Source organism: Narcine bancroftii, unplaced genomic scaffold (genome assembly GCF_036971445.1).
Source record: "Narcine bancroftii isolate sNarBan1 unplaced genomic scaffold, sNarBan1.hap1 Scaffold_116, whole genome shotgun sequence".
In the NCBI taxonomy this organism is placed as follows: domain Eukaryota; kingdom Metazoa; phylum Chordata; class Chondrichthyes; order Torpediniformes; family Narcinidae; genus Narcine; species Narcine bancroftii.
In genome coordinates, this window is record NW_027211851.1 from 616,771 (window position 1) to 643,868 (window position 27,098).

The 27,098-nt window shown below is 48.5% G+C and overlaps 1 long non-coding RNA gene across 1 annotated transcript; it reads left to right on the plus strand.

Moving 5' to 3' along the window:
- Positions 1-8,292: 8,292 nt before the first annotated feature.
- Positions 8,293-14,009, plus strand: LOC138750319 (uncharacterized). Its single transcript, XR_011349257.1, has 4 exons — positions 8,293-8,421; positions 9,549-9,738; positions 10,339-10,416; positions 13,554-14,009. It is a non-coding gene; the product is annotated as an uncharacterized lncRNA (long non-coding RNA).
- The last annotated feature ends 13,089 nt before the right edge of the window (positions 14,010-27,098 follow it).

A 27,098-nucleotide genomic window follows, 5' to 3' on the forward strand; every position in this document is an offset into this window, starting at 1 on the left:
TTGGAGACGCCAGTCAACGACTCCGTTGCTTCAAGTTGAACTCGGCCATAATTCTTCAACACTTTTGTAAGGTAATTTCTTCTGGAACTGAGTTTTCGATTTTTTCACATTTGTAGCTATTTTGATCCTCCACAATTCCAAAGTCTATAAACAGTATTTTTAATCACTTTTACAACTTTTAAAATCGAGCATTTAATAGTCTAACTGGGGAAGGGTGGAACCACACGTCTACCCTCTGCACCATCTTGTCACAGTATCTGACACAGTTTATAGTAAATCACTGTTAAACCTTCACATTACTGTGAATGCTGTCTCTCAGTTTCTGCCTCAATCTACCGTTCATCAACATTAAACCTTCTCCCCCTGTTAACTTCGTGTTAAAGTATCAGCCTAAGTTTACCACACATCATCATTAAACCTTCTCCCCATTGGGAGACCGGTTTTACTGTATCTGCCACAGTTTATCGTACATCACTATTATACCTTCTCACTACTGTGAACTCGGTGTTACAGAGCCTGCCACTCTACCGCACATCACCAGTAAACCTTCTCCTCAATGTGAGCCTGGTGGTACTGTATCTGCCACAGTTTAGTGTACATCATCATTAAAAATTCTCCCCAATATGAAGCCGGTGTCACTTTATTTGCCAAAGGTTATCGTACAACTCTGTTCAACATTTTCCCCACTATGAACCCGGTGTCACATTAACTGCCTCAGTTTCCCATACAACACCAATAAAGCTTTTTTTCCCCACTCTGAGCCCAGTATCAATGTATCTACGTAGTCTCCTGTACATCACCATTAACCTCCACCCACAGTGAACAAGATTTCACAGTATCTGCCTCAGTTTATTATACATCATTTTAAAACCTTCTTACTACTGTAAACCTGGAGTCACAGATTCTGCTTTATTCTACCATACTTCTCTGTTAAACCTTCTCAGTACTGTGAACACAGTGTCTCAGTATCTGCCAAGGTCGTCGATTGTACATCTCCGTTAAATATTCTCCCAACTGTGAACCTGGGGTCATAGTGTCTGATACAATTTATCGTACATTACTGTTAAACCCGCCAGATAAGCTCCAGATAACGAAAGAGGAGTTCTCGCATCTGCAGGAACTGGGGATCATTCGTCGCTCTGACAGCCCTGGGGCTCACCGCTCCACCTGGTCCCAAAAGCCTCCGATGGCTGGCACCCCTGCGGAGATTATCGACGGCTTAATGATATGACAGTATCTGACCGTTACCCCATCCCTCACATTCAGGACTTTATGGCCAATCTGCATGATATGAGAGTATTCTCCAAGGTCAATCTGGTGTGCGTGTATCATCAAATCCCATTGCACCCCGAGGACATCCCCAAAACGGCCATCATCACACCCTTCGGTTTGTTCGAATTTTTATGCATGCCTTTCAGGCTCAAGAACACCGCCCAGACATAATGCAGCTCATGGATACGGTGCGCAGGGATTTGAATTTTGTGTTCATTTATCTGGATGACATTCTTGTCGCCAGCAGAGACTGGGCACAACACAAGTCTCACCTGCACACCCTCTTCTCCCGACTGGCTGAATTCAGCCTAATGATCAGCCCGGCCAAATACCAGTTTTGTGCAGAAGAAAATTTGGATGGGATGAAACTAATCCAGAATCCATCGTACAAGATTGGAAAAATTAGATTGAGCGTCTTCAAATACTTGGAAGTTTTGACGTCAACAGACTTTGGAGTGGCCACATTTGCTCAGTTACACCATTTTTCTGATGTAAGTGAAGGTGGTTTTGATCCTGTCAGTTACTGAGTCCTGTGAAATAACCAAGTGCGAGTAGATGGTGGATTTGTAATGGGAAAAGCCAGAGTGGCTCCATTAAAGTCAGTCACCAGACCTTGAATGGAATTGACTGATGCTACTATGGTGAGCAAAATGGACGCTATGTTAAGAAGAGAATTCCAGATGGAGTTAGCAGATCCTGTGTTTTGGACTGATAGAACATCAGTGCTTAAATATATTAATAATGAAATCATGAGGTTTCATCTCTTTGTGATTAACAGAGAGAATGAAAACCTGGACAACAACAAATGGCAGATTTACCACAGGACAGAGTTTCACCTGATGAATTCCCATTTACATCCGTGGAAGTTGATTATTTTGGTCCTTTGCAAGTAAAGTGAGGACGAAGTGTTGAAAAACGATATGGAGTTATTTTCACTTGTTTGACTATGAGAGCAATTCATATTGAAGCAGCGTCATTGCTTGATACAGACTCTTTTATTAATGTTCTTGGGCGTTTTATTCCTAGACATGGTCAAGTAAAAGAATTATGTTCTGATAATGGATCTATCTTTAAAGGAGCTGAGCAAGAATTATGAAAAGTTATTCAAAATGGGAATCAACATCAAATTTCTGATGCATTACTTCACAAAGAAGTTAATTGGATATTGAATCTACCCATAGTTATGGGTGTGGTACGGGTAAGGGTTAGTTGGTTGTGGAGAACGTTTACAAAGGTCTGTACTGGGCAGTACTGGGCAGCAATGCTTAATGTTGTAATGGATGCGGAAGCTCTGGGAAGGGGTAAGGGAGGGACTGGCCAGGAAGTCTGCAGATGCTGGGGCCGAGGGCAATGCACAAACATGCTGGGGAAACTCATGGATAGTTTTGTGAGGAGCAGGTCCTGCATCACGAGTCAAATTGAGTATTTCGAGGAGGTGTCAAAGGAAATAGATGAAGGTAAAGGTCTGTATGTGCTGCACGTGGATTTTAGTAAGGTGCTTGACAAGGTCGTCACGGTAGCCTCATTCAGAACGTCGGGAGGCATGGGATCCATGGAGCCTTGGCTGTGTGGATTCAGAATTCGCTTATCTGCAGTAAACAGAGGGTAGTAGTAGATGGAACAATGACTAGTGGCTCTCCAAAGGGATCTGCTCTGGGACCCCTGCTCTTTGTGATTTTTATGAATGATGATGGGAGTGGAAGGGTGGGTACGTCAGGGGATGACACAGAGGTAGAGATGTTGTAGACAGTGAAGAAATAGATCTAATTCCCTCTTAAATATATTTAATGAACCTGCCTCTTCTGCCCTCTGTGGCAATGAATTCCACAGATTCACCACCCTCTGGGTAAAGAAATTCCTCCTCATCTCGGTCCTAAATGGTTTGCTTATTATCCTCAAACCATGGCCCTGGGTTCTGGATTTTCCCACCATTGGAAACATCCCATCTCCATCCATTCTGTCCAGCCCTGCCAGAATTTTATATGTCTCTATGAGATTCCCTCTCAATCTTCTAAACTCCAGTGAGAACAATCCCAATTTGCGCAATCTTTCCTCATAAGTCATTCCTGCCATTCCAGGTATCAGCCTGGTGAATCCCCTCTGCACTCCCTCCATTGCAAGAATGGAGGGTTATGAAGGAGGAAGGGTCTAGTTTTTATTTTGCTTGGAATTGATAGGTAAGCACAACATCGAGGTCCGAAGGGCATAACTGTTCGACGTTAACCTGCTGGTCTTTTAGCACATGGAGATGTGGGAGAGGGAACGCTGCCCACCGGCCTATTCCAGGTTGCTGAGAGATGCACTGAGGCTTGGCGCAGCCAACGTGAGGGCGCTGTGGGTAAGGACTCTAATCCTCCGGATCTTGAGGGGCGGAGACTAAGGGGAACCCCTTCAACCACAGAGTGCAGGGAGTAACCACAAGTTGTCAAAGTGGTGTAATGATGCTAAAGAGAGAACATGAGCAGTGAAGGGAATATAGGCATGCAACACGAGGATGAGAAAAGACATGGAACAGTTATCCTCTTGGTCAATAATTTTAGAATAAAGTTAATTTTGGGGTGAAAAAGAGAAAAGCCCGAACTCAGTCAACTTTGTTTCATGAGATACATTCTCCAATCCAGGAAAGCTCCTCTATACCCGTTCAAATTTAACCCGAGGAAACTGTGTTCATGGTGGAAACCTCTGCAAACACACAACCGGACCTACGCACAGAGAGACAAATGATACACGTGCAGTCCCTCCCAAAAAAGAAATAAATTCTGTTGAATCAATAGCAGAGTCTTGGAGTCTTTGTCTGAGCCGGTCATCCATCATTCTCCATTCTCACTGCTCGCAGGAAGAATCTGTTTCTGGGCCTGGTGCTACTGGCTCCGATATTCCTCGACCTCTTTCCTGACGAGAAGAGCTGCCAAATGCTGTGGGCAGGTGGAAGGGATCCTCGACGATGTTGACAATGAACCCGGTTTATACCATTGATATTTGGGGTGGGTGGGTTGGGGGGTGAGAGTCCCCATGATCCTATCTGCCACTTGTGGTCCTGCCGATAATTTTAAAAAAATATTTATATACTTAAAACCACAACAAATTCACACAATTAATAATAATGCTCATCTAATGTGTGGCATCTATAAAAGAAAGAATAAAGAAACCACCTCCCACCTTCATCCCCAATATCCTAACCTCTCCCCTTCTCGCCTCAACAGAAGTGTCTGTTAATTTAAAGTTTCATTGAATAAACGGAGGCCTTCAGGTGAAAGGGAGTGTCAGGGTTTCATGTAAATATCCACACCCACCCTTGGTAAATATGGGCTCCATATTCTTCTGACATATCGAGTTGGAGTGGCCTGTTAACCGAGACACGAGTCACTACACTAGAGAGCCGACAAACACGCTGACAGCGCAGACCCCGTTGGGGCCAATGCCCTTCATCCCAGGGGATGACCCACATCGTTTGAATCAATGAGCAACGGGAGGATCGCCTTCCAACCGGAGGCTGGAGCTGCCTGTTCAAGCAACTTATCTTCCACTTCCACTTCTTGGGTGCATGTCATTCTTTCCAGACTTCGCGGGAGCGCGCCTGCTACAGTGGTGACCTCAGCAGGACCCAGCCCTTCAATTGGATGTGAAGATCACGGTCCAGGTGGCTCTTCAGATGGTTTGGTTGAAGCTGTCAACGTTCTGGATGTCGCAGCCACACGTGGGGTTCAAACAGGCCAAGGACCAGTTCCACCTCCAAGAGATCACCGCTGATGACATCCATTACTCCTCCATGATGTTCTTGCTCATCAGGACATGGCAGCAAGGCTCATCGACTTCCGACATCAGCCTCCCGAGCAAGGCAAATAGGATGCCCTCAAGGAGCTCTTTACCCGCACCTTCAGGCCACGCCTTTATCCTCCACCTCATTCTGTTCCTGCTCTCACTGTCGCATGGCCCAGACAGTCATCCTAACATGACTCCCTTCATGCTATTTCTTTTCAGCTCTCACCAAACGCCCTGGACCCACTTTTCAGGAACTCTTCCCTCTTCCTCCCTATGTCATTGGTATCTCCATGTACCGCAACCTCTGGCCCACTTTAGGATGTCTTGGACACCAGCAGCAACACCCCAGACACTGGCACCAGGGAGGCACCACCTGGAAAAGGTCCAGGGTCCTAGTCCAACAGTCCTTTTCCTGAGAATCCAGGCAGCAGAGAAATATCAATGGTTGCTCAAAGCAAAATCCTCATTGCGGTGCCCACCAACAAGTTGAGGCACAAAGGTTTGTGGGTCTTTTGGGTTACTGGTGCCAACATATTCCCCATTTCACCCTGCCCCTCCATCTACTGTACAATGTTGCCCAGAAAAAAAAACTCTCCGCTTCATTGATGACCTGAACAACAAATGGCTTCTTAAATGGCAAAACACGCTGTTGAACACCACTGCCACTGACCACAAGCACCCCCCAACCCCTCAAAACTGGAAGACCCTTTGAATGACTTGTCTCTGCAATGAACACAATGGTCTAGTGGAGCCTCGAGCAAAAGAGGCAAGGTCGCCGAGTCCCACACAGCTTCTGGTTCAATTCCCTCCTGGAAGCTACCTCCCGCGACTCCCCATCTGAGTGTCAGATGCTTGCCTGCTCACCACAGAGAACCAGATGGCAGCAGAGACAGTCACACTCCAGCCACACCTCCCCAACATGTGATGGGTTAAATCTGCGGATGCCACTCACAGCGGACCGAAGAAGTGGTACATGGCAGACCGCACAGAGGCCGGGATCGAAGGGCTGAGCCACTTGCAAGAACAAATCATGTCCTGCCCGAAAGTGACAGCCTCCCACCTAAATGACCCCGAGAAGAGCTTGGCACCATGGCCTGGGGCAAACCGTTCAACACCCTCGATGCTGGACAGCAGGGAAAAAGCTTGGTTTACTGACGGCTCCGGCTGGTGGAGGTGCGAAAAACAACGGTGTAAAGTGGGAGCGCTCCAGCCCATCACAGATAAAGTACTGACACAAGAGGGTGAGGTGGAGGGGAGAGCCAACTGTCCAAGCTGGCAGCTGTGGCACTGATCCGAAAAGGGACAACCAGGCGGGCCCAGGAGCCTCTTTTCCGATTAGTGCCACAGGATTTCTGGGCTGTGCCAAACAGCACGTCAGTGTGGATGGGTCGGCGTCAGGAGACAGGGAGGCAGATCCATGGCTGCCTGCTCTGAGGACAACAGCACTGGCAGATCTTCTGAGAGGTGGAACAACAAAAGAATAGTCAGGGTCCACCATGTGGATGGACACACCTCCAGGAAAACCGCTGAAGCTGACGCAATGCCACTGTGGACTGAGCTGCTCAAATATGCTCTGCCACTATTTTCCCCAAGCAGAAAGACCCCGGAGCCTTGGCAGCATTGGTGCATCATAAATGTGGGCATATGGGGGCACTATGATGGACAGAGGATTTGGGGGTCTCATGATGTTGCAAGAACTGTGATGGCCAAATGCCCTATTTGTCAGCAATTAAAACCAAGGGCCGCATTCGCTGGGGTTCGGGAGCTGGCCAAGTCTGATAAATTGACCATATCAGGCCTCTCCCCTGCCAAAATAAAAAGTGATATGTTCTCACGATGGTCAGCACATACTCGGATGTCCTGCCAGTGGGCCGACCAAGCACCATTTTAGCGTGCTCCATATGTGGAATACCCTATCGGATAACGTCCGACCAGCAATGGGTGGTGATGCCAAGTATTTGGGGCCACCTGCATATCCCCTAGCACCCACAGGCATCCAAGATCAATGAGTGAATGAATGACCTGTTCAAGGTATCATATGTGACAAGTTGATTGTCAAGTCTTCTATCCACGAGTGGTTGCAAGTGTATCGATTAATCCAGCGAGTTTATGTCTGTGTGTGTCTTTTACTCCTCATGCGACTTCACTACATGTGTCAATAAAAGACAACTGTGTTCAAATTCGCCACCCTTGGGAACCCTCGAATCAGTTTAACACACATAATAATTGGTGCAGTGAGCAGGGTCCTTCGAGTTCCGACTGAACACAGCTGCAGTGGAGATGCTTTGGAATTGGGGCAGGAAATCGAGTGCAGGCAGGGAGAACAAGATCTGCGGGTGGACTGACGAGAGTGCAGGGTTGGGGAGCTTGGCAAGCATGCTGGCGGACCACGGCAAACTGGTAGACTGGTCCAAGCTCCTGGATCCACATCTTGAGAAAATAGGTCACCACGTGTGGTCCCAGTTCAAGAAGTCGGGGTTCCCAAAATCTAAGGGGAATCAGAGGGTGCCTTTTGGCTGCCAGTGTTTCTCCTGAGAATGAAATGTGAGGACATAGAAAGGAAAGATTTGGAGAGGGCCCAGGAAAATAAGGAGATAAAGGTGGTCCAGCAGCGCTGCTGTGCACTGCAGGAGCCAGCACAGACTCCCCCAACCTGAGCCACTAATGTCGAGATGAGAGGGACAGAGGTAGCCAACAGGCATGCCGATCAATGTCTGACTCCTCCCCCACACTCCCAGTGAGTGAGTTTGTACTGGCCATGGAGCGATTAGCCGAGGCCATTTGCCAGGATTCAGGCATTAAAGGTTTCAGAACAGGCCAGGAAGAGCATGAAATCAATTTATTTGCAGAAGTTGTTCTGATATATCTGACAGACCCAACACACTCATTGCCCAAGTTGTGCTCCACGCTGGAGCTCTATGGGGAGATCTCTGGGTATAAGTTCTTTTGGGATATGTGCAAAATCATGTCACTTAGGAAGGGGGATTAGAGCCAATGTCAAGAAAATAGTCAACAAATGTGGCGGCAAAATGGGATCAAATATCTAGGAGTTAGAATAGATAACAACGAGTAATTTAGACCAGCTGAATTATTCTCCCCTTGCTTGGGGAAATTGAGGAGGATTTAAATGGTTGGATGTCCCTGCCCATTACACTAGGGGTGTCACAGAGAGGGGAGGTGTCACAGAGGGGGGAGATGATGACACAGAGGGGGTGATGATGTCACTGCATGGGGCAGCCATAGCTGAGTCGTGCCATGGCACAGCAACACGAGAAAGATGCATCTCCTGGAAGGGGATTCTGGCCCGCATGTCGGAGTAGAACACTGTCTCATCCCAGGGACCCTCTGATCAACAGGGTTGTGTTTGAAAGCACCCTGCACCCATGGGTGAGATAAAGAGCCTGTTACATGCTCCCCTACTGGGACAGAGACTCCTCTGGCACGATCCTTTACCCAGTGTGGGCGGAGAGAATGGAGGCTACATTTAATCCCCTCTCCCCATCCTGAGTGCAGGGCACTTTATGAGGCAGCTGGAGGGGACTGGGGAGGGGAGAACAATGGCATGTGAGGGGATACAGGGATGGGGTCTGTAGGACAGGAGGGGAGAACAAAGGAACGGGGTAGCACCACAGGCTAATGTCAAGGGAGATTGGATCAGAGGTAGGGGACATAGGGTTGAGCTGGGGGGATGGGGTGCGAGGGGACGGAAGGCACTGGGGAAACCATGGGGGTGGTGATGGGTGGTGGATGAGAGTGTGGTAGAGGAATCGGGGCAGGGGAGAGTGTGAGGTGTCTGAGGGAGAAGAGAAGTTGCGAGGGGGATGGAAAGTAGACCTTTCAACAGAAATGGGACAGAGCTCCCCCTCCACCTGGAATGGGATCTGTCCACTGAAAGACACGACCGCTCCTCCACCCGCCACCCCCCCCCCGTGGTTACAAGATCCCTTCCACCCTTGCATACACCCCCACACACCCCCAACCGGGATAGGATTCTTTCCCCCAGTGGACCTGGATCAAGGTGCTAGAAAGTGTTTCTGCTGCGGCGGACCCAACAGAGTTGAGCGGTGAAGAGTGGGGCTCTCTCCGCACCACCTGCTCCCTCAGGCGACGAGGTCTCGCTTGCATCATGGAAGATCACGGTGTTGCTGAGCTTCTGGGAATGTGGAGGGCTTCTGCTAAACCCATGGTAGGGTTCAGAGTGGTTCATCTCCCCTGGACGTGCTGAAGGTCAAGGATGACCCGATCCTCTCATGGAGGGAGGGTTGTAGACAAAGTGAACGGCTGCAGAACTGGCCTCAGTCTGAGGAGAGTGATCATAGAAGGACCTGGGGTGGCAATATTTCTACTGAGAGGAGCTGGAACGAACCACCAGAGGATCAATTCTGACATTTAGGTGACCCTTGGAAGGGAGTTAGAGGGAGGGGTAGGGACTAACTTGGACAGCAAGGCTGGGTTGGGATAAATGACCTGTTGTGTACCCTCTGGGTGTGTAAATGCTGCTGCTTCTGCCCCAGAGGACATGGCAATAAGGTCACAACAGAGGTGGCCACACCGTGTCATGGACCCAACGTCCCCAAGGTGGTGTCCTGCACAGATGTTAAAATCATCGACAATGGATCTTTCGGTGTGGTGTACCAGGCAAGGCTGGTGGACTCCGGAGAGATGATTGCCATCAAGAAGATCTTGCAAGACAAGAGATTCAAGGTGAGGGGGAGGAGCAGTTGTGTGGAAATGAAAAACCCTGATATTTAAATTTAGGGCCTACAGCACGTTCACAGGCCCTTGCGACACATGAGCCCGTTTCACACAATTACACACAATTGACAAACACCCCAAACACATTTTTGAAGGGTGGGTGGAAAGAGGAGCATCTGACAGAGACCAAAGCAGCCATGGGGTTTGGAAACAGAGAAAGTCACACAAACCCACAACAGCAGCCCCCCTCCCCACACACAACCCCCCACCCCACACACACACACACACTCACACACACACACACACACACACTCACCTGGCAAATATCAAAGATTTTCTGCAAATTCATTGTTTAGTAGAAGCTGGGAAAACAATCATAAAAACTGAAATGATACTTCATTGAACCCCCTGACGAGTCCCCACTCCAGCGACACGAAAAGTGCCCCCCCATTGACTCTCGAAAAGTCCCCCACTTCGGCCTCCCTTGGAGTTCCCCACCTCTGACCTCTTGACTAATCTCCTCCCCGCCTCCCCCCTCAACTTGGACAAGTTGCCCCTCAGGGCCCCGACCCATCGCCCAGCCTTGCTGATGTTCTTCTCTCGCCATAGAACCGCAAACTGCAGATCGTGCGAAAGTTGGATCACACCATCATTGTCCCTCTTCTCAACTTCTCCTCTGTAGTCAAGGTAAGATCCACCTGCACCCACCCCACCCTCACTCTGATGCATATCATTTGCTGCTACCTTCCCCATTCCTTCAATCGATCAGTCTCGCTGCAGCCTCTCTGTTGCCTCCATCCTGCCCCTCTGACCAGTGCTGACTCTTTGACGTTGGCTGCCCTGCTCCTCACCCATTAACTCATGACCTCTTGCCATTTCAACTCCAGACAGCAGCAGCCAAGACCACAAGACAAGGTCGCCAAATTCGGCCACTCAGCCCCTCCAGTCTGTTTCCCCAATTCATTTCACGAATGTACTTTCCCCCAAAACTCACTTTTGGCACCTTTTGGTGCGCTTCCAAATCAACGCCTGCTCTGAATCGTCCCAACAACTCAGCCTCCACATGTTCGACCCCAGCCAACACCCGGCTGCAAACATTTCTCATCTCGAAACGTCAATGGTTTTTCTCCCCCGGTGAATCCTTGCCTCACGAGGGAGGGCGGTCAGAGCTGCACATTTTGTGCAGTCTCACCAGAAGCCGAATGATGGGGCAGCGGACGGGTCCACTACGGCCTGTTGACGCTCTGCTCGCTGAGCCGTTGGATTCATGCCATGTTGTGTTGAGCAGTGGGGGCATCAGGCCTACAGAGAGCAGGAGGGGCTGGCACTCCTGTTGGGAGAGGCACGGGGTTTTGGAGGGTAAATCCAGCTGACATGTTTGTATTGTGTCCAAGAGGAAGAGCAGGTTTATTTGAATCTGGGTATGGACTATGTTCCCGAGACGGTTCACTGCATGGTCCAGCACTTCAACAAGGCCAAGCAGCCCATTCCCATGATCTACATCAAGGTGGTTGTGGGTCTGGGTGGTCAAGTTGTCCACTGGGGCAAGCTTGGATGGTGGGGATGGAGGATATGAAGGAGTTTACTGGCTGAGTCTCGCTGGGGACTGGATATCGATGAAGGGTGCATGAGGGTCTCAATGGGTATTGGTGAGGAGAGAAAGGGTAGTGAGGGGAGAGGGGTGGAGAGGATGATGAGGATGGATGTTGATTGGCAGGGAGGGGCCCTTCACCCACCTCCCCTTACCCTCAGGATATAGACCCGGCCAGTGTGGAGGCAGAGTGGGTCATGTTATATCGTTGTGTTGCCAGATGTTCATGTACCAGCTGTAGCAGAGCATGGCCTACTTCCATCCTCAGGGGGTTTTCCATTGAAACATCAAGCCCCAGAAGATGCTGGTAGATCCCGAGATGGCCTTCTTAATGCTCCTTTATTTCGGCAGGTAGATCCACCCATGTCTGTCCGTTCACCACCTCAACGCGGTCCTGATCCCTCTCCACAACACGGCCTTGTCCCCTCCCCACCAGCTCTCACCCCTCCCCCACCAGCTCTCTCCCCTCCTCCCTCTCCCAACTTGCCCCTTCCACAGCTTAATAACTTATTCTAAATAAGATTGTGGGGGGCTTAGATGGAATGAACAGCCAGAAACCTTTCCTAAAGTGTCAGGTGCAAATCTCAGAGAGCATCCGCTTCAGGTGAGGGGAGATTTTTTTTATGCAGAGAGTTGTGAGAGCTTTGAATGCGTCACCGGAGAAAGTGGTAGCGGTTGGTAGAATAGGTACATATAAAAGTCTCTGAGACGAGCATGTGGATGTAAGGGAACAGAATTTTTACATGATAGAGAATTTGGGGATATGGCGAGAAGGCAGGGTAGGTCGAGTTTGGTCATAAATTAGATCAGCCATGATCGTATTGAATGGCGGAGCAGGCTCGATAGGCCATTTTTGTCCTATTCCTGTTCCCACTTCCTATGTTCCTATGGGTGTGGTACAGGTAAAGGTTGTGGAGAACATTTACAAAGGTCAGTACAGCCTTTATGGGCCTAAGGGCCTGTACTGGGCAGCAATGCTTGATGTTCTAATGGATGCGGAAGCTCTGGGAAGGGGTAAGGGAGGGACTCGCCAGGAAGTCTGCAGATTCTGGGGCCGAGGGCAATGCCCAAACATGCAGGGGAAACTCATGGATAGTTTAGTGAGGAGCAGGTCCTGCTTCACGAGTCAAATTGAGTTTTTCGAGGAGGTGTCAAAGGAAATAGATGAAGGTCAAGGTCTGTATGTGCTGCACGAGGATTTTAGTAAGGTGCTTGACAAGGTCCCCACGGTGGCCTCATTCAGAATGTCCGGAGGCATGGGATCCATGGAGCCTTGGCTGTGTGGATTCAGAATTGGCTTGTCTGCAGAAAACAGAGGGTAGTAGTAGATGGAACAATGACTAGTGGCGCTCCAAAGGGATCTGCTCTGGGACCCCTGCTCTTTGTGATTTTTATGAATGATGATGGGAGTGGAAGGGTGGGTACGTCAGGGGATCACACAGAGGTAGAGATGTTGTAGACAGTGTAGAAGATTGTCATAGGTCATCCAGTTTGCAGAGAAGTGACAGATGGAGTTCAATCCTGTAAATCAGATGTACTTAAATAAGCAACCGGTCCAGGTTTATTTCCAGAGTAATTTTCAAGGGCACGCATAACAGTTATTCCAAAGAAGGTTGGAGCCCCATTAAAAGTAGCTTCATATAGACCAATATCTTCATTGAATGCGGATTACAAGAATGTGTGGGCAGAGCACTTGGTTAATGGCAGGATTATGAACAGTGTGCAGGACAGAGAAATATTTAGATCCTGCTCCATATATCACTCAAGGTTGCTGTGCAAATTGAGAGGGAGTTTAAGATGGTGTATTGTGTGCTGGCCTTCAGGAGTCAGGGGATTGAGTTCAAAAACCGAGAGGTATCGTTGCAGATGTATAAAATTCTCGTCAGACCACACTTGGAATATTGTGTGCATTCCTAGGGCGAGAATACCAGAGGACGTCTAAATAAGGTGAGCTGAGGGAAATTTAGGCAAGACGTGAGGGGTACATTTTATTCACACAGAATGTAGTGGGTGGCTGGAATGCATTGTCGGGGTAGTAGCGGAGGCTTGTCCAAAAAAGGCATGAAAAGGATTTTAATATGGACAGGAATTCAAGAAAAATGGAGAGTACTGGTGTGAGGGAGGGGAGGGTTCAGGGGTAGGGGGGATGATGGGGGAAGTGTTGGGACCCTCCAAAGTCAATGTGTTCAGGCCTCAGAGACAGTATCTCTATCACTCGTATTTCTCTTCCCAGGAGAAGGAGCGATCTCAGAGACGAGACACGAGTCCAGAAGAACCTCGCATCCCAGCTGAACAGAGGACGGACAACATCATGATGGCCTGAACCCCTCCCCGTCGTATCCCTCTGGCCCTGCCAACCCCATTCCCTGCCTCTTCCATGTCCCTTCACCCACTTCCCCTCTTCTCCTCTACCCCTCCTCCATCCCAACCCCCTCCCGCTCATCTTCCCCTTCCCCTGCCCTCACACCTATGCCCTAACCCCAGCCCTCCACTCTTCACCTCCCTCTTCCCCTCCGCCCTTCCCTTCCCCTTTCCCCCTCCCCTTCCCCTCCCCCATCCCCTCCCCTAACCCTCCCCCTTCCCCTCCCTTTCTCCTCCTCCCCTTCCCCTCCCCCTTCCCTTTCCCCTTCCTACCCCTAACCTAGGGGAAGGAGGGGGAGGGGAAGGGGGTAGGAGAAAGGGGGTAGTGGAAGGGGGTAAGGGTAGGGGTTGTGGTAAGGGGTAGGGTAGGGGGTAGTGGTAGGGGGTGCGGGGATGGGGAAGGGGTAGGAGGTAGGGTTAGAGGAAGTGGGTAGGTTGTAAGGGATAGGGTAGGGATAGTGGTAGGGGGTGCGGGTATGGGGAAGGGGTAGGGTTAGGGGAAGGGGGTAGGTTGTAAGGGATAGGGTAGGGGGTAGTTGTAGGGGGTGTGGGTATGGGGAAGGTGTAGGAGGTATGGTTAGGAGAAGGGGATAGTTGTAGGGGGTGCGGGTATGGGGAAGGGGTAGGAGGTAGGGTTAGGGGAAGGAGGTAGGTTGTAAGGGATAGGGATATGGTTTAGTTTAGGGTTGGGGAAGTTGGGTAGAGTTAGGGTTAGTGTTAGGAGACATGGGGTAGGGCTATATCTTGGTTTATGGTTACGTCTATAGTTCGGGGAAGTGGGCTTGTGTTAGGTATAGGGGAAGGGGGTAGGAGCAGGGGGGTAGAGGAGGAGTGAGGTTTGGGGTTAGGGGATGGTGGGTAGCATTAGGGTTGGGGTTAGGGGGTGGCATAGGCGTAGGAATAAAGTTAGGGTTAGTGGATGGGGTGGGGGTAGAGTTAGGGGACGTGGAGTGGTGGTAGGGGGTATCGGTTGTGTTAAGGTTAGGTTTAGGATTTTGTTAGGGGTTAGGGTTAGGAGTAGGAGGAAGGGAAGGGGGAGGGGAATGGGGGAGGCGAGCGGGGGACGGGAACTGGGGACTGGAAGGGGGAGGGGATGTGGGAGGGGAACGGGCAGTGGAAAGGGGAGGGGAACGGGGTAGAGGAAAGGGGAGGTGAACGGTGGACGGCATCCCTAGCCCCTCCCCTCCCCTTCCCTTCCCCCGCATTTCCCCTGCCTCTCCTCTCCTCCTTCCAGAAGAAGCTGGGCCTCTTTCCGTCCAGAACCTCCCTGTGGTTTCAGAGCCTCCATTTCAGGAAGTGCCTTCGACGCTTGCTGCTGGACAGACATCTTGTCTCTTGATTCATTCTGTACCATTGATATTAAATTTAAAAATGATTGGGTTTTTTAAAGCTTGAACTCAAAAGCTGGTCCAGATAGAGAAAACATAAACAGGCCCTTCAGCCCCTCTCTCCTGCTAGCTGAGCTGTTGTAATCAGTCCATATTCCTCTCACCCTTTTCATTCTTAGCTCCCATCCAGCTCATGTTGCCTTGTTAATCTCATGGCCTGTGGGAAGATGCTATTTCCCTCCCTGGCTGCTCTGCTTTTATTCCTCCATATCTCCTTCCTGATGGCAGGGCGACAAAGATGCTCTGTGCTGGATATCTATGAGTCTATTTACAGAGCCCATCCCTGCAATCAATCAGGGGACCGTTGCCTTGAGGTGGCACCCATGTTGCCTCTCCCTCAGCACTCTCAGAACACTACTGCACCCTCCTTCCCCTCCTTTCCCAGGTCTCAGTAACCCGCTGACAATTCCAGTCAGCTGCCATGTCTATACCCTGCCCCACCTAAACCGATGGATCGACCAGCGCCTTCTCCCCTGAAGAGTTTGAGGAATCCACTCTCTTGCAATGTCCTGCTATCGAATGCCCTGCATCCTCCTTCCCACTTGGTTCCTCCTGTTATCAGGCGCCTGGATGGACCCCACCCTGTTGAAACTACCCGTGTTCTCACTGATCTCTCTACGCCTCTGCCCTCCATCCAGGGGTCTTGGATTTCTTGTGGGGGTGGTGGAGAACAAAGCACCAACTTAAGGAGATGGGGAGCAGTACAAAGACCCCCAGGTCCAGGAGACAGGGAGAACCACAGAGATACCCATCTCTGTCATTCGGGTAAAACCTGATTATCAGGTGCAATGTGCAAGGAACTTTCGGTCCTGCTGCACGTGGGCCAGGTTTGGCCCATCCCCACACCACCACCCTGTCAATTCCCAAAACAAATTTCCTATTCATGTGGGGGTCCAAAATGGATAGAGTCTGGAGAAGGACCGTGTACATCATCAATCAATGGGGACAAGGGTGTAACCAGCATGACCATAATTGTGTGTGGCTGTGCTTGTAACCAAAGTGCAAGGGCACCAAATGCTGCTCTGTGCTGAGGTTCTACCTGGCTCAGGTGTTGCGAAAGATTGGCCTGGCCCTGGTGCTGCACAATGTTCCAGTCAGCAGGACTTTGCCCCTTTACCTTCCTGGGAACGGTTTCATAGACAAACACATTTGACCACAAAGCCATCAGGCAGTGGTCAGCAGAGCATTGCTGACACAGAGACTCCAGGACTAGATGGGATACTGCGGGGTGGTCCACGGAGCAGAGCATCCAGAGATAGACATCCAGAACTGCTGGAAAACCAGAAACTCGGTGAAAGATGCCCTTCAGTTTGCCTGAAACCCAGATGGGAGTAGCAAACACTAGAAGACATCTGTCTAAAGCAAAGGGAGGAAGATTTAGGGGAGATATCAGGGGTATTTTCTTTTACCCAGAGTTGTGGGTGTCAAGAATGCCTTGCCAGGAGTAGTGATGAAGGCCAAAACATTAGGGACATTTTAGGGGTTCTTAGTTACATTGAGGGGCTGAGATCAAGGAGGATATTCTCCAACAGCAGAGGGTGGCAGTAACCACAAGATGTCAAAGTGGTGGCAATGAAGCTAAACAGAGACCGTCTAATGTGACTGTGCGCCTGGCTGCGGGAATTTGGACTTACGATATAAACCTTGCTAAGTGCTAGTTCAGGTTGGAAATGTTCGACTTCCTTGGGGGTCAAATCAACAGGCACGGAACTAAACCCTGCTTGAAAAGGTAGAGTTTGTTAAGTGCTTCCTCAAACCCCACATAATGAAGGGGCTGCAAGAATTCACTGGTACGATTAATTTTTATCACTGATTCATACCGGTTGTGACCGACATCATTTTTTTGTTTTTAAACTTTATTTAAGATTTTATAACATGAATAATATATAGAATTACATTTAAAAATTAAGAACAAAATAATAAAATTACAATACAGTATCAGTAATCTAAATAAACTATACCCTCCCCAATAATTATTACACATTAATAACCCAACTCAAATTAGTCCAACCCCCCCTTCCCCCCCAAAATAAAGAGTGAAGAATTAATAAAGTTAATAATATATGTGAGAAAAAAACCCACTTACAAAAAAAACAAAAACATAACCAATTAAAATACTAACAAAAAGAAAAGTAATTAATACTAAGATATCAGACTTAAAAAACATATTTAAATCAAACTTAAATGCATATATTTAACAGAGTTAAGATGAAACATATAATTAACAAACTTAATATAAAAAATTAGTAAAATCAGTAACATTGTCTATCAAAAATTCTGAAACAATAATCAATTCTTTAAAAAAAATTGTAGCATGAGAAAAAAAAAGATGAAAAATAAAACTTTCTCAATAGAGATAAACCTTCACCAAATATCAACTAACTTCACATCTATCATCATATTAGTCACATAAACCGCCATCTTAAAACAAAATTCCAACCTCATTAAACATTGTACAATTCAAATTTGGTACTCTTCCACCATTTTTCCCTTTTAACCTTGAATAATTACCCAATAAAAGCTCCAAAACCACATTTAAATATCCCCAATCATTACGTTAAAATTCAGATATCCAAATATAAAAATACATCTGCAACGAAATCTATATCTTCAACAAATGGAGCATAAGCCACAAACAAAATTCAAGCCTCATTAAGAATTGTACAATTCAATTTATAACTTTCACCATTATTCCCTTCGTTCTATAACTAAAATAGCAAAATAATATACACCAGAATTACCACTCCTTTCACCTTAAAGTTAAAGAAAAAATATTAAAAAAAAACTTATCCATCCCATTCACATTTAAATTTCAAATATTCCTTATCTACTGAATAAACTTTACAAAAAAAACCACATGAATTTTTAGTTTTTTAAACAATCAAATACTTTCTTATGCTTTTTTTTATAAACACAAAAGAAAACCCTTAACTCTTTAATCTAATAATACAAAAAAAGGAAAAAAAAACAGGTAGGAGGTTAAAAATACCCCCTCCCGTCTAAACCGCGCAATGCGGTAACTCCCAAAAAAATGGGTGTGAGATAACTCACACGTAGCAGATGACTTTCAGGAAATAGTGCCCATCCAGTTCTCTCCCCCAACTCTCACTTCATCTTAAACTAACATCATCATTATTTAATATTTAAAAAAAAAATTTGAAAAAAAAACAACTCTTCTTTTAATCAGCTCCAACTGCCGAGTCACCATTACAACCATTCCTTCTTGTAGCACGGCTCTTTTCTTCCATCTCTTGTCTCCTTAGAGATCGCGGCGGACTACGTCTCTGTTGAAACCGAGTAATTGGCAGCTCTTGAGCAAATGCTATAGCTTCCTTTGGAGAATCAAAGAACTTTGGTTGGCAACCATCTTGAAAAACCTTCAAAACAGCTGGATATCTAAAGGTTGCCTTATAACCTTTCTTCCACAACAACTCTTTAGCAGAATTGAATTCCCGTCATTGGAACATAACTTCTTGACTCAAATCCGCATAGAAGAAAACTCGATTATTTTGAATCATCAAGGGTGATTTTCTCTGTTGTGCATTTCTAATAGCCACTCGTAAAATTATTTCTTGTCGTAATAATTCAAGCAACGAACCAAAACAGGTCTTGGACTTTGACCTGAAATAGGTCTTCTATGCAAGCCTCTGTGAGCACGTTCCAGTATTATACCTTCCAGGAAATGTTCTTGACCCAGCACCTGCGGAATCCATTCAGTAAAAAATTTTCTTGGGTCTGGTCCCTCCATTCCTTCCGGCAAACCAATAATCTTTATATTGTTCCGTCTGGATTGGTTTTCCAAATAATCAATCTTTTTCACCAAATTTTTATTTTGAGTTTGTAAGTCTTTGACCATTTTGGTCACATCTGAAACATGATCTCGTATTTCGTCTATATCTTCTTCACACAAATTAAATTTATCTCTCACTTCAAGCTTAAAAGCTCCAAACTCAGCCATCTGTTGAGAATGTATTTTCACCACAGAGTATTAAACCTAGTACCAAGTTCAGTCATAATCTTGGATAATCCCTTCATTGTATAAGATCATTTAGATTCAAGATTCACAAGAATCTTTTCAATTGGAAGAGATTCTGGCTCAACAGATTCCTGCTTCTTCTGCATAACCAAAGGGTCTTCTTTTGCTTCCTTCATTCTGGTTGCCTTCCTTGTAGTATAGCTGCGTGTGGAAACCCCAGCCACAGCCTTTCCAGCAGTGACTGGAGGACGCTGGCCGGGGTTTTCCCCAGTCCATCAAGTTGGATAGGTTCTTTTATCTCAAAAGGTGCAGTTTGGAGTGCCACCGCTACAGTTGACAAATGCCTTTCCCCAGCCGGTACTTCAACTGATGTTACTACAAGTGGTTCATTCATAACATTGCCGTCAGATGGTACTGCACATGTGCGAACCTGAGTAACTCTTTGTTCTAAAGGCTGTTTGGCGCCCACTTTAGAGGGCTCTACCGATGTAATATTGAACTTTACATCCGAAAGCTGTACCTTTCTCCTGGGATCCATTTCACGCTGAGTCTCGATGTCTTTCCTGTAGGTAGGCTCCAAAACTTGAACTTTTGGAAAATGTAGTTTTTTGATAATCTGTTGTCGTTTTTTTTTGCTCTTTTCCACCAATTTTACCATCATAAGTTAAATTAACAGCACTGAAGTTATCTAAACTTTTAAAGAATTTTAATGGGCATTTCTAGACAAAACATTAAGATAGAGTCAGGAGAGGACTGGAAGGCACGTCTGATCCTTACACCATCTTGCCACGCCCCCCCGTGGCCCACATCATGCGGAGAAAGGTAAAGACATTACCTGGGACAAAAGGATTTGGAGGCGTTCCAGAAGGCCAAGGACGCACTGGCCAACACAACCCTTGTGGTACACGCCAGGCCAGAGACACCCACCACTCTCACAGTAGATGCTTCCTGCACAGCAGTAGGGGGTGCACTGGAGCAATTCATCAAAGGGGAATGGCAGCCCATGTCCTTCTTTAGCAGACATCTCTGGCCACCTGAACTCAAATACAGCGTCTTTGACTGAGAGCAATTGGTGCTGTACCTGGCAGTCAGGCACCTAAGGTATTTTTGGAAGGTAGACAATTCAGTGTCTTCATGGACCAGAAGCCATTAACTTTTGCCTTCCATAAAGTGTTGGACCTGTGGTCGGCCAAGCAGCAGCGACTCCTCTCATATGAGTCTGAGTTCACTACCGACATTCAACACATCATGGGTGACGCACTGCCCCATCCCCGCAATCAAGTCTATCCAGGCCCTGTCCCAGTGAATAGACTACTTAGCCCTCGGCAGGGGACAGCAGGATGACCCTGAGATCCTTGCAAGCAAGAGAGCAGTGTCCAGGCTCAGGCTGGAGGATGTTAACATCGATCCTGGTAAGTAGACGCTCCCCTGCGACATTCCAATGGCAAACCCCACCTCATCGTGCCGACAGCATTGAGATGGCAGTTTTATGATGAGGTGCACAATCTGACGCACCCGGCCATCAGTACTGTCAAAATGGTGGTCAATCGGTTGGTCTTGCTGAGCCTTGAAAAACAGGTTGTCAGTGGGCCAAGGCCTGCACACTCTGCCAGATGACCAAAATACAGACATACGTGAAGGCACCATGCCAGACATTCGAGCCAGCACCACATAGGTTCAGCCACATCTACAATGACATTGTAGGGTCACTACCGGCCTCCCGCGGGATGAGTTACCTTCTCACCAAGATTGCCTGCTCCATGAGATTCCCCAAGGCGGTCCAGCTGGCTGACACAACCACTTGTGTCCTCCATTAAATTGGAAGCGGTAATAAATATAAAGGAAAGTTTGATAATAAATAGTCTCCCTTGCAGTTGGGGTACAATGTATTTCTTGAGATCAGAGGAATCCTGGAGCCAAGACAAAGTGATCCTGTGTTTACCAAGGATTAGATTGAGTTGTTGGGGTAGTTGTAAGTGGAAGGGCCGAAAGGTCTCCTGCTCCTTTCACTGCCTTTGATTTCTGTCTTGCGATGCTGATTGGGTTCACCTGTGTGTTCGCTCGCTTGCTGATTGGTTGCTTCAGTTGCGCGAGCCAATGGGTTGATTGGGTGAGGCCGCTATGGGATTGGACGCTAAAGTCGGGTTGGATTGATGGGCGGTTTCGCGGGCTGATTGGCTCTTGCTGTGAGGAGGCGGGACGTTGGTGGCGGCGTCGTCTGCTCGGGGTCCGTCGCGTCGCCGCGGGTGTGAATGGGATGAAGTTGGCGGCAGCGCCGGGACCTACCTCAGCCGCGCAAGCGGGCGACCCGCAGCCCGCCGGGCCCCACCCAGGAGTGGCCGGTACCAGCGGGGTGTTTGGGTGGAGCCGAGGGGTCGGTGCAGGGGGCGGGGAGGGGATGGGGATGAGGGAGAGGGAGGGGGATGGGAGGGGCAGGAGCCCGGAGGGGGCGGGGCAGGTGAATGAGGGGAGGGGGCGGGGGCGGTGAATAAGGGGAGGGGGCGGGGCCAGGCAGGGGTAAGGGGGAGGGTGAAGGGGGAGTTGTAGGGTGAGGGGGAGGCTGGGCATCCAGAGAACTTGGAAGAAGGAGAAGTGAGATTGAACCTTGAACCAAAGAACTTTTCTTAAATTTATACACATTACAAACATGTGCGCTTAGAATTAGAAGGGGGTTCATTTGGATTAGTTAAGTATAGAGTTAATTTAAAGTTTCATTCTAATTTCATGTTTAAATTTGATTAAAAATAACTTCTGTTTTAAAAACCACTTGTCTTGGTGAATGTCTCTTGCTGCTGGGTTTTGGGATCCTATGGGCTCTTAACAATATGTGCTTGGATATTGACATTGGGCCTGTTCAAAGTAGGAAATGGCTTCTACCAGCAGCAGTTTCTGTTTGACAAAAAATATTGATAGGTGGCTGGCCACATACGTTTCCTAAAAATTAATACCCTCACCCTCCCTAAACCACATTCAGCCCCGTGACATCTTTCTACGTTGCATTACTGGGGCCACCAAGGACCTGACCCATTTCCCATCACTCCTTGCAATGCCAATATGGCAGCTGCCATTAAGAACTGACAAATCACATTTTAATTCAGCAAGTAACATGAAGGTTATCCTGACATCCTGCTTAAAAACAAGGGTCAACAAACCTTCCAAATTTTGTCACTTCATTTTTATTTCGATTCCCATGGGGCATTAGTAAAAATGTCCCATCCATTTGCTCACCAAATTATGAGTAAAATCATGATCCCTGTTCATGAAAACCCATAACATTCAATGTTACACAGATAATCTAGGAAGAATTCTGTAATAAAAGTGAATGAAACATTGAAAGAATTTCCCCCTTATAAATGCTGAGATTATGGTGTGTCAAGAGACCAGGTGAGCAAAAAGAGGCCAAATCGCTGCAACACTTGGATAATCCAAGATGGCACAGACTCCCCTTCACTGCCGAGAAGGAGCCCACTCCTAGCACCATGTATGGGCTGAGGAGCCCTACACTTCCACATAGCGGCAGCCAGCTGGAGAGTGACTCCACGACACAATGACGTAAAGATGGAAGTCAGGGAGTACATCACCAGAAGTGGGTTGGCCAGCGAGCACACGTGGGGAATTTAAAACAGTATGTGGTAGCGCTACCACAGCGGATGCTACAAGGCGATAACTTCTTACTTGCTGCAACCAAACAGGTCTGCAAGATACACCAACCTAAATAGAAAACTTGACGAGAAATCCCAGAGATCATAAATTCAAAAGGATTAGTGAAATCTTTACTCTGTATTATTAACACCAAAGTCCCTATATTTTTAAGGCATTCGGACAAGTAACTGAGAAACATTACATTTTAAACACATGGTACGTCAGGATCAGAAGGATTGGAGCATTATTGTTCAAGTGACTAAACTTTAAAAAAATAACATCTAACTTTATGAAGAATGTGATACAACAACAGGAAAAACGGATGGAATCAGACTCATTCTCTGAGCATTGGGAAGCAAAGAAAAATGGATTTGTGAGAAGTGGCTTCACGTTCACAAAATCTGCTCGAGACAAAAGTTGAGAAAAAAGAACATTTATTTACATTTACAACATTGCAAGGTTGGATACTCTCCCCCGACCTCGGGAAAGTACACTGAGGGCGGGAAGCTTCTTTGTTTTTATACATTTTTCAATTCACCTCCCCTTACATTTTTCCTACATTTATCCTTCTTGGATTGGTTTGGCACTTTTCCCTATTCGCCTGACTCTTGACTGAGTCCGACTTTCTCCTATCCCGTACTCACACCTCCTTTCCCCACCCCCTATTAAACAAGCTCTTTGTGTGTGTACGTGCATATTTCTTAAATTCCTCTGTTATCTTGTTTACTCTGTTCTGCTGTTTTTCATGCGCCATTTTACACAAAGAACATTTGAGCTTTTTTCTTGCTTTTTCTTTCTACCTTCTATAACTGTTTCAGAACTCCTAACATTAAAATAATAACTGTTTCTAAACTCCTGCAATTAAAATAATAACTATTTCTAAACTCCTTCAGATTTGTAGTCCATCCCTTCCTAAGCGACCCAATGACCCCCGACAGGTCCTCCCCGACTTGCATCGTAATGAAACCCGAAAGGTCGCACAATGGACGCAAGTCGGAGATTTGCCCCTGTGCGTGGAGCCCTGAAGTCTTAGAGACTATTTTTAAAATCAAACGAGAACAGAGACACAGGGCACGTACGACCCAAAATGTGCAGATTGATTTTGTGACTCCGTTTCTCAGGGTCAATCGGCTGGGGGCAGCCACCTTAATTTCAGTGCGCCTGCGCGACTTGTTAGTTGGCGCTTCCACAAGGACTTTGCTGAGTGGCCCTCAGTCGGCACGTGCGTATCAGCCGCACATGCGCGAACCCAACTCCAAGTAACAAATCCACAGCGCATGCGCCAACCAGACTTCCAAAACTTCACCATTATGGAGGAACATAATCAGGTTGCTAGGCAGGGAAATAACTTATTCCCACGGGCCCACAGGTTGACAATGTAATGTCAGTTGAATGGGTCCGTGGAATGAAAAGGTTGAGAGGGATATGGTTTGTTTGCAAGCAGCTTGGCCAGCAGAAAAGAAGGAGCAAAAGGACTGTTTCAGAGTTGTCTATTTGGACCAGTCATTTGAGTTGAATCTTTAAAAAATTCATGACAGGCTGGACTATCATTTTAGATGGAGATTTTAGATTGACACATGCAGCCCGGGAACAGGCCCTTTCAGCCTATGAGCCACAACCACTCAATTACACCAATGACCTACAACCCCCGGTACGTTTTAAATGGTGGAAGGACCAGGAGCAACTAGTGGAAACCCACGCAGACATGGGAAAAACGCACAACTCCCCACTGACAGTGTCAAATTTGAACCCGGCTCGCTGGCCCCTTAACAGCGTTGTTCTAACCGCGACGCTAACCTCGCCATTCTCAATGGTTCCCAGGGTTCTTCCTCCTACTTTCCATGAGCTGTGATTGCTTCAAATTCCAGTGCCCTTGTTTCCCTGAGGCTCTGACCCCTGCCCAGTGACTCTGTCCCCAATGCTTCTCCCTGGCCAGATGATCATCGCTCTCTTTCCCGGCTCTCACCCAAACTTTCTTACCCCATTTCCACCACCTACAACCCCCCTGTCATGTCCCACCCACTCACCCACAGGGCCAAGGGTAATGAGGTGGGGGCAGGTCCAGGCTTTAGTTACACAGCTTGTTGAAGGACAAGTGAGAGCAGGAGTCCTGGGGCAAATGGTGAAGGGTAGTGTGTACTGTAGCAGCCAGCTACAGGGGCACAGCCTCCAGTGTGGGGCGGGGGGGGGAGAGAGAGGACTGGCTCAGATGGGACAGATGTCCCGGTGCCAGGGGTCAGGGAATTCCCCAGCTCAGTGAAGGTCTGGGATGCTGCCACCGGCAAGGAGACTGGACCACTGCTCTCCCCACATCTCCACCGTCTGGGGGTCCCTGGAGCAGCAGGTTCCAAGTCCTGTCAGTGGGGGAAGGGGGAGGTTCAGTAACTGGGGTGGGGCAGTCCGATGCGTGATCGATTGGAGATGGGCCTAGTGAGAGGATCGGTCCAGTGGGAGGTCAGACATGATGGGGAATGGGCCTTTGGGGCAGGCCCAGTGGAGGGCTGGGGCTTCAGGATGGGTCTAGTGGGGAGGCGGGGGCTTTGGACACCAGCCAGTGGGGGACAATGGCTTTGGGAATGGACCTGGTGGGGGTCAGGGGCTTTGGGGAGGGACCAGTGGGGAATTGTGTTTGTGAGAGGACCTGTCAGGCAAAATAATTAGTGACAGGCCGAGTTGGGAACTGTATTGGGGACGGAATCGGTAGGAGTTGGGAGGTCCCGGTGGGGATGCGATTGGGAATGGATCCAGTGGGGGATGGTATTGGGGTCTGATCTGGCGGGGGACGGTATTGGGGTTGGATGCAGTGGGGGAATGGATTGGGGATGGATGCAGCAGACGACGGGATTGGGGACGGACTCATCGGGAGACGGGATTTTGGATGGAACCGGCGGGGACAGGATTGGGGATGGACCCGGCGGGGGTTGGGATTGGGGATGGACTCGTATGGAGACGGGATTTTGGATGGAACCGGCGGAGACAGGATTGGGGATGGAACCAGCGGGGGACGGTATTCGGGTTGGACCCAGTGGGGATGTGATTGGAGATGGACCCGGCGAGGGATAATATTGAGTATGGACGTGGTGGAGGAGAATTTTGGAGATGGACCCGGTGGGGGATGGACCCAGCAGGGGACTGCCCATTAACTCACTCTTCAATGCCTCACACCATCTTTGCCGAATGATCACAGCCAGATGATCACTGCTCTCTTTCCCAGGTCTCACCCAAACTTTCCTACCCCAATTCCACCACCTACAACCCCGTCGTCATGTCCCACCCACTCATCCACAGAGTAATGAGGATGGGGCAGCTCCTGGCTGTGGTCACATAGCTCGTTGAAGGACAAGTGGGAGCAGGAGTCCTGGGGCAAGAGGTGAAGGGCAGCGTGTACTGTAGCAGCCAGCTGAACTGGGCCACATTCTCCAAGGTGGAGGGAGGGAAAGGACTGGCTCAGATGGGACAGATATCCCTGTGCAAAGGGTGAGGGGATTCCCCAGCTTGGTGAAGGTATGGGACGCTGCCACCGGGAAGGAGATGGACCACTACCCTCCCCACATCTCCATTGTCTGGGGGTCCCAAGAATAGCTCATATTCCAAGGCCTGTGGGTGGCAGAATGGGGAGGTTCAAGAACTGGGGTGGGGAAGTTGTGATGGGTGATTGATTGGAGAGGGTTCCAGTGAGGGAACGGGTCTGGTGGGTGGACAGAACTGATGGGGATGGGCTTTTGGGTACAGGCAAATAGGTGAGGGGGGATGGGATGGGGACTTTGGGCTGGGCATGTTGGGGGACAGGGGCTGGGTGAAGGCCCTGGTGGGAGTCAGGAGCTCTGGGAACAGTCCAAGCAATGGGTGGAGCATTGGGGACGGGCCCAGTGGGGGACAAAGGCTTTGGGGACGATCTCAGCAGGGGGCGGGGTTTGGGGACGGGCCTGGTGGGAGGTGGGGGCTTTGGGGATGGGCCTGGTGGGTGACAGGGGACAGTATTGTGGATGGAGCCAGAGGAAGGAGACCACCCCTGGAGCTCCAGTTCACCATTGGGTCACTAACCTTGGCCCACAGATGTACTTTGATCTGCGGGAACTTGAATTCGGTGCACTTGGGGTTCATCTCTCGGATCTGCTCCCTGGTTGAGGTCCCCAACACCTATTGGAACAGAAACCACCTTCACTACTGGCTCAAGGTGAGGGGAGCAGGAGAGTGACAAGGGGAGGGGATGCAGTGTATGCGTACCAGGTCAGGCACATGGGACGAGCCCAAGAACTGGGGTGGTGGTGAAGGCAGAAATCTTAGGGGCATTTAAGAGGCTCTGAGTCACATGGATGAAAAAAGAATGGAGGATTATGAGGGAGGAAGAGGTTAGTTATTTTTATTTTGGTAGGAATACATCAGTCGGCACAACATCGAGGGCTGAACT